The sequence below is a fragment of the Sebastes fasciatus genome, chromosome 12 (genome assembly GCF_043250625.1).
Source record: "Sebastes fasciatus isolate fSebFas1 chromosome 12, fSebFas1.pri, whole genome shotgun sequence".
Taxonomy (NCBI): Eukaryota; Metazoa; Chordata; class Actinopteri; order Perciformes; family Sebastidae; genus Sebastes; species Sebastes fasciatus.
In genome coordinates, this window is record NC_133806.1 from 9,327,276 (window position 1) to 9,335,226 (window position 7,951).

The 7,951-nt window shown below is 41.5% G+C and overlaps 1 long non-coding RNA gene across 1 annotated transcript; it reads right to left on the minus strand.

Moving 5' to 3' along the window:
- Positions 1 to 1,067: 1,067 nt before the first annotated feature.
- Positions 1,068 to 5,407, minus strand: LOC141778640 (uncharacterized). Its single transcript, XR_012596115.1, has 2 exons — positions 4,982 to 5,407; positions 1,068 to 1,952 (listed from the first exon to the last, which is right to left on the minus strand). It is a non-coding gene; the product is annotated as an uncharacterized LOC141778640 (long non-coding RNA).
- Between the last annotated feature and the right edge of the window lie 2,544 nt (positions 5,408 to 7,951).

The window sequence follows — 7,951 nt, forward strand, 5'->3', positions numbered from 1 at the left end:
ATGCACCAGGCTTTCCATTAACTACAATGTAAAGCCATCCTAACTAAATGGTTTTGTTGCCTAATACTAAGCAAGTGTTTTTGTTTAATTCACGACATTAAGCACGTGTTTACTGCGACTGAAAAGTGACGCCGAGGGGTCTGACAAAGCCTCAGTATGTGACGAGTTGGGATGTTGGACATTCATGTGTCCCATTAGGATGAATTGTAACTTTGGTGATCCCTTAAAGGTACAGTGTGTAGGATTTGGCGACATCTAGTGGTGTGGTTGCAGATTGCAACCAACTGAGTATCCCTCCGCTCAATCCTCCGTTTCCAAGACTGTGGTAACTTGAGCCGCCGAATGCAAAACTGTGGTAACGCCGTTCTCCTCGCTCAGAGGCCATCCTTAATAACACTACTTTAGGAGCAACAGAAGTCAGACGGCGGCTGGCGGTACCACGATTTTGCACTCTGAGGCTCACGTTACTGCAGTTTCACAAGCGTGTTGGAGAACTAGGGTGGCCTTCAGGTAACGTAAAAACACAAAAGGCTTTCTCTAGAGCCAGTGTTTGATCCCCGAAATGTAACACACTGTTCCTTTAACTTTTCGTTTAGCGCAAATCTTTATTTGTCAAATACTTTGGTTTATGACCAGATAACTGCAAAACTAATGTCAGTCCCATCAGCCTCAGCTGGACTTTGTGTTCGGTGGTAATTAGCAAATGTTGCTAATGTTCCTAGCATGCTAACATGTTAAACTAAGATTATAATCATAGTAAAAAACATCTAATTTTGTCACATCTTCAACTGGTGGCACCATCTGCCTCCTATAGGAGACCTCATCACAGACAATAGAGCTCCATAGGTTGTGCAATGCCGTTCATTTAGATAACAAAGTAGGCCAACTGTGTTTTAAAAGGCTTATATCCTCACAGACGTTCCGTTCCCACCGACGTGATGCAACACTCTATTATACACAGCTTACAGTTGGAGGTGTCTAATGTTAAAAACGCATATAAACACCACTTTAGGGTACGTCATGTCTGCTGGCTTAGTGATTGGTTGACGCAACAGGAGAGAGTGGCTAAAAAAACAGTCTTTATTTCACAGAAATCCAACAGAAATCCCCTCCATAATCCAGCAGACTCCCCAGAGACATCCAACAACTGTAGAGAGGAGAGAAAAAAAACACATTCCCGCCCACAAGCTTTTGCTCGTATTGAAAGCATTTGAGGAAATATGTCTGATTCCAAAATCATGGCTTGAGGATGTAAGGAGGGATTTAAAGGACAGGAACGTTTGTAAGAAGTGAACAACACGGTGGAGAGTGTTAAAGTCAGGATAAAACCTTATTTCCATTTGTATAGATACAACCACGAGAACAAAGAGCTGAATAGTTTAATTCCAAAATGAGACATCCACCCACACAGATGTGAAATTAAAGGCACAATCTGTGGACCAAGTGTTTGTAGAAAAAATAAGACAGGATTGCATCGTGCAATATTAATACTAACACAACATTCACATAATAATACAACCATAAAATACTTTGTAAAGTGCAAACAGCATAGAATTTCCATGTAGTGATACAACAGTTTAAAAGCTTATTTTCTGTTTTTACATTCTATAAAACAAAGGAACAAAATATGGAGGATCATTGGTGCCAAATGAAAAAAAACAAAAAACAAATACATGTTTGAGATTACTTTCAGAATTCTGATTAAAAAAAAACTAGTAGTACTTGTGTTGCAGAGGGTTGAGGGAAGGGCTTCATTCTGTTTAATGGATAATATACAGAATCACAGTGTTCAATCACATGGTGATGGAAGATGCAGTTATTGGTGCTGTAGAACAGGACCGCGACAGTCTTTGTGTAGTTGCAGTTTCTTTACGGGGGCTCGATGAACTTCCTTCCAGGTTTCATTCCAGTGGCGAAATCGGAAGATCACTGGTCACATTTCATTACAGGAACTGCAAAAGTCAGAAAACAGAGGTTATTACATCATTCCTCAGCAAACACTATAAACCCAACAAGTATCAACCATCAATCAGAAGGCCTGTAGGTTTCACCACTTGGATGCTTAATGCAAAATTAAATTGAAAAACAGATTAAATAATGGGCCTTATCATTTGAGCTGTTAAGAAACCAATCATGCAATCATGTGACATATTAAATATGTTGTTTAAAACAATAAATGATTCACCAACCGCTGCAACCAGATAAGAGGTAAGGTGTTTTCATTGAAAATATTGGCACCTATTTGGTGCAACCACAAAAACTCCTACAGTACAGCTGCCAATCAGTTATGAAGCTGAGCGGGCCTGTAAACATCCGTGTTTGAAGCACCAACCCTGACCGTCAACGCTGCTTGTAAAATACTCTTTTGTTTTGTCAGCTTCTCGGCATGGGTGCGCTTCACACACATGACTGTAAATCAACATGGCGATCGCTGTTTAATCTGTTCTTGTCTTTACAGCTTTGTGGATAGATTGTACCACAGCCAAATTACACTTGGCGTGGTCATGTTTGAAATATTCTTCCAAGGATTGCACTGGGTTGTGTGTGCAGGAAGGTGTGTGTGTGTGCAGCAATCTGGTTGGTATGAAGAAAATAAATATACTTGCAAAAACTGAACTACATGGCATCAAAACAAACACACACAAACAAACATTGCATTTCCTAAAAAACATCTGGAGTTGACATTTCTAATGCACATACAAGTTGACATGCAGTATGAAGTACACGTTTGATTTTACTTCGATCAATGAAGCCGACACACCTAGACAGGTTAGTCTCGATGTCATTTTCTCCTTCATGTAACGTGGCACTAAAAAGCATTAACTTGCATCCAGTCACCCAAAATAAACTCTGCTTGTTGTGGTGCTACCTGAGGACATCCTATTTTATATGATGAAATCGCTCCGCAGATAAATCAACGTGAGGTTAATTCTGGAGACGGGCCTCAGCATGGTTCCCTTGCCAACTCACGTGTCATCTCCTCTGTGTGCATTGTCTGCAACAATTAATGTGCAAACTTCCTTGTGCACTTTGTATAGCAAGGCCACTGTAGGGGAATAAAGCAGGAAAAGCCCAGCCCAGTCGCAAAGCAGTTTGTGAAATAGACATAAAATTGAATGTATTCATTCATGTACATATACACAAATGTCACGGCATGAAATCAATTTGTGTCCTGTGTGAAACCACAAGTCAAAGTTGATTTATTTGTAATGTAACTTCTGTACTTAACTTACAGCACTTCTGGAGTTATTTTAACCCAAACCTCGATCTTTTCCTAAACCTAACTAAATAGTTTTATTTTGAAAAACTGGAGCGAAAATCAACACGTGCGTCACGTGTTGCTGGACATTGGTAGAAAAACGCACAAAAATTACGTTGTTGAAAGTCGTGCTGAGCATCACGGAGAAAAAAAGGGAAATTTGTGTACATTACACGAACTGCCGTGAGACGGTGTTGGACAGCCGCACTTGATGAGGGTACCACAGACCTAGGTGCCATGCACTGGGCCTGATTCTCTTTCTTCCTCCAGTAATGGCCCAGATAGTCCACCAAACTAAACAACAGGTTTAGGGCTACGCCCTAAGAATTTTTCCGGCATTGTAACGTTATGCTTCTCTGTCGTTTGTTTCCGAGAGATAAAAAACATAATTTACAGAGATCTGTGTCCTTTAATTCCCCAGCCAGACTACACAATATCAGACTGATGATGCCTCTTCATGGCAGACATGCGGTGTTGGGAACAAAAACATGCGTCATTTGTGATAACAGCTTGTTTTATCCATAGACATCCATATAAGAAGTGGACGTAGTCACCGTGACGTCACCCATTGGTTTGTGGACTGTCATTTTTTTTTACTGTCGCCATCTTGGTTTTTTGGAACCAGAAGTGACACAAAGGGGTGGAGCTAAGTACAACTGAACGCTGAAGAAGAGATTTTTAGGCGACCAAAATGTTTCAATTAACTTTCATGAACTGAAAACACACACTGTGAAAGGGTTAAAGTTCTAAGACGAAAACACGGACCCAGACTGGACAATGCCGTGGTAGCGACCTGTTAATCACACCCTACGTTATGATCTATTTGACTCTAAATGGGAACATAATTTCCTAAATGAACATCATGCTTTATTGAAGAAAACTTGAAACTAGTGATTGAGACCATGAGCTCATGTTTATAATGTTTACTGAGGTAATAAATCAAGTGAGAAGTAGGCTCATTTTCTCATAGACTTCTATACAATCAGACTTCTTTTTGCAACCAGAGGAGTCGCCCCCTGCTGGTTATTAGAAAGAATGCAAGTTTAAGGCACTTCCGCATTGGCTTCACTTTTCAGACCCGAAGGTTGTCACCTGGTCATATGGGTCATATATCACATTGAGCCATCGGCTTGGGTCTTGCAGCCTTGATAAAATCTCGTAGGCTAGCTAGGAACACCTATAATTGCGTAGGTTGGTCATGTTCATTTTTAACCAATAATCTAGAGATACAATTGATGTAAATTTAAATTCACAGTCATCTAACCTTTTGACAGCAGAAGAAAAATACTGTACATCTAAACTTTCATACCTCAAAATATTATTTTGCTGAAAACTTCTGCTGAGATGAAATTGATCCTGCTCCTTTTCCTCAGGCAGAGAGAAAATCCCACTATGCATGTGCAGATTAAATGCCACTTCTCACCAGTGCTATGCAAAAAATGTTCCGCATGACAATTCAGTACACCGGTTGGGGTGCGAATTATCCACACTACCTTGTTCCATTTTTTTCAATGAGGTCTAATGAGTTTCCTCTTAAATAGTGCTGTGTCCACTCCACACAACAAAAACCTATCCAGACAGAGAATGTCTGAAGGGGCTAACGTGAACTACAAAATACATAAACTAATCAGACCCCAAATTTAATGCGAACGCTAGCTGTCGTGGCTGGACCCGTTCTGTGACCAACATATTACGTTAGCAAGTGCATATCAGCTACATTACCATCTTCATCGTATCCCAGCTGCTGGGCGATCTCAGGCCATATTGTCCTTTATTTGGTTGTTGAGGTAGTGGTCGCGGCGTTTTGTGGTACATTATTGGGTGTTGAGAAGGGGACGACCCATGGTTCCGAAGGCCCATTATTCTGAAACACAAATAGTCCGAAAATGTCCCATTGGTCTGAAAGCCCATTTGTCCGATGGTCCATTACCCCGAAAACAAAACGCCCATTGTTCCAAAAGACATCAGTGGTAACAAAGGATTTCATTGGTCAAAAATATATACCCGCAGGCGGTGAAATCGACGTTCGTCTGAACGAATGTTCAGCAATCAGGTTGTATAAATTTCCATGCACATTTTTCGGATGTAAATCTGTAGTGAAACGGTTTGAAGTATCATCACTCTAACTTTCAGATTGGAGAAATTGAGTGTGTTACAATTGTCCCCGGTCTCCATGATTAACAAACGTTGGTTTGCTAACACACTTAACTGGTGAGAATGCTAAATGTTTCAAATGATGCTAAACATCACATATTAATGTTATTGTGAGTATGTTTGAATGCCGATGTTTTAGCTCAAAGCACCACTGTGCTTACATACAGCCTCGCAGAGCTGCTAGCGTGGCTGTGAACTCTTGTTTTGGTGTTTTCCCAAAATAAACTATTGTAGCCACTGCGGCGGCTTTGCCCAATGTGTTTCAAGCTATCAGATTGAATTCTGCCGTCTGGGAATTCTCGCCCTTCTCTGATGTGGACAGGCCTCTGACCAGCTGCCCTTGAGCAAGAAACTTAATGCCAGACCTCCTCAGTCACTGGAGCGGCTCGGTGACCGACAGTGGACTGTGCGAGCTAAATGTGAATCAAGGAGACGCCAGACAAAAGCAGATGAACTCAGCAAAAGCCCTTCGCCATCTAAATATAGGTTAAAGGGATATGAGATGACAGCCAATAATTCACACAAGTGGTCTTTAACTTGTTGTGCAATCCCAATTACTCATCATGTGGGCCCTTTATTTAGAGTGCATGTTGTCATCCAGCTTTTCAGAGCCTTGATCCTCTCTCAGCTGTTCGGCTCTGCTGAAGAGACAGCTGCAGTGACACAACACGGGAGTTAAAAAGAAACTGCTTCTCTCAAACTTTGGTATTAATCATAGCGAGTAAAGACTGGTTTACTCATGATTGTTTTCTTTGGATAGACTTGTGTCTACAGCTCCTTATAAGGTGAGGCTAAAGTGATTACATACACAAACTACAGACCATCTTGACATGAGATGCGAAGCCAAATCAGGCTAGGGGTGTAAAGTGTGTGTGTGTGTGTGTGTGTGTGTGTGTGTGTGTGTGTGTGTGTGTGTGTGTGTGTGTGTGTGTGCGTGCGTGCGTGCGTGCGTGCGTGCGTGCGTGCGTGCGTGCGTGCGTGCGTGCGTGCGTGCGTGTGTGTTTGGTAGGGCACCCTTGCTCGGACCATACTGATCTTTATACTCCTTCATTTTGATCTCAACTACACACTTGTAATGTTTTGTGACTGCATCTTGCACATTTGTGACGCTATCCAGCCTCGTCTCCTAATTACGATCCCATACAACGAAAATGCATTGTCAATTATGTTTCAAAGGAAATGTATTTTCTCATCTCTAATCATAGTCCGCATAAGTCTGTGTAGGAGGGAAGTGGGGAGGGGTGGATGAGACAGCTGTTCCAACACGTTCTCATCACAACTCGTCACATAGGCTATACGGCTGCTTTGTCACGCCCCTTGACGTCACTTTAGGTTGAGGCAACAAAACCCCTTAGTTGTGTTTTGGGAAAAAACAACATGGTTGGGCTTAAAACTACGACGTTTGTAAAGTGAAAATGTAACTGAATGGTGTGATGATGATGTGACATGATGAACATGAAAGTTAAACTTAACGCACGGGATACAAACAGCTGCCCTGTGTTTTTTGGACCCATTCACCTCCCCAAACCTCCCGCCCGCCCTTAGCGTTTCTTTTTGCTTTTTAAACTACGTCACCACAGTCACTCCCGGTGCACTTTCTCAGGCGTTTACTGTCGCAGTGGATGTAATTACAATGTAGTTAATGGAATGCCCGGTGTGTCTCATCCAGCGCTTAAAGATGCCATGTGCAGCAGTATCAAATGCTCACAGCCGCTGGGAATGAGAAGTGACTGACACACCTGTACAGTTTTGTGACTGCATGTTGCACAGTTGTTATGTAATCGTGGTAACAAAATGTTCACAGACAGACTTATAAACACCTGGGAAAGTACTCAAAACCATGTCTGTGGTAGTTCCCCGCCACAGCAGGCATCTCCAGGACCACATTTTGGGTAGTGGTCAACGAATTAAACTTATTAAACTAAACTACATTACTATGAAAACAGAATCATGAAAGCTGAAACATTCAAACTGAATTATCTTATTTGAAGGTTTTAAATGTAGCTGAATGTTGGTGCATTTATGAGCCTCAAATAGATATTGCCTGCTATGCTACAGCTCTTTCCTTGTGCACAAATTAAAGTTTTGCATGCTTTGTATCTTTCCATCTTTAACTCTAATCTTTTGGGGAGAAACAGGTCCTAATTTACATTTAAAATATCACCAGAATGCTTAAATTTATAACTCTCATCAGCTATGACCCATGATCCGGGACTGAGCTGGAGGATTATAGCAAGCAGCAACCTGTGGTGCTGAGAAATGAAGCCAACGCGGACGTGCCAAAAACTGCAGTACTTCAAGTTGCCACTTGAGGCTGGCTCCAAAAGTGATTCAATCCCCATAGACACCCATATTAAAATGCCCAATTTTACAGCAGAAATAAACATGTTTGCAGCCTGCTATGACTGGTAGAATACGTCCATATTTTATACAGGCTATGGATTATGATGATACAAAATGGAGATGGTGGCTCTGTCATTGGGAAATCTTCTTATACACAGGTTTAGGCAAGTTTATAGTTGTTTCAGCTGCAACACC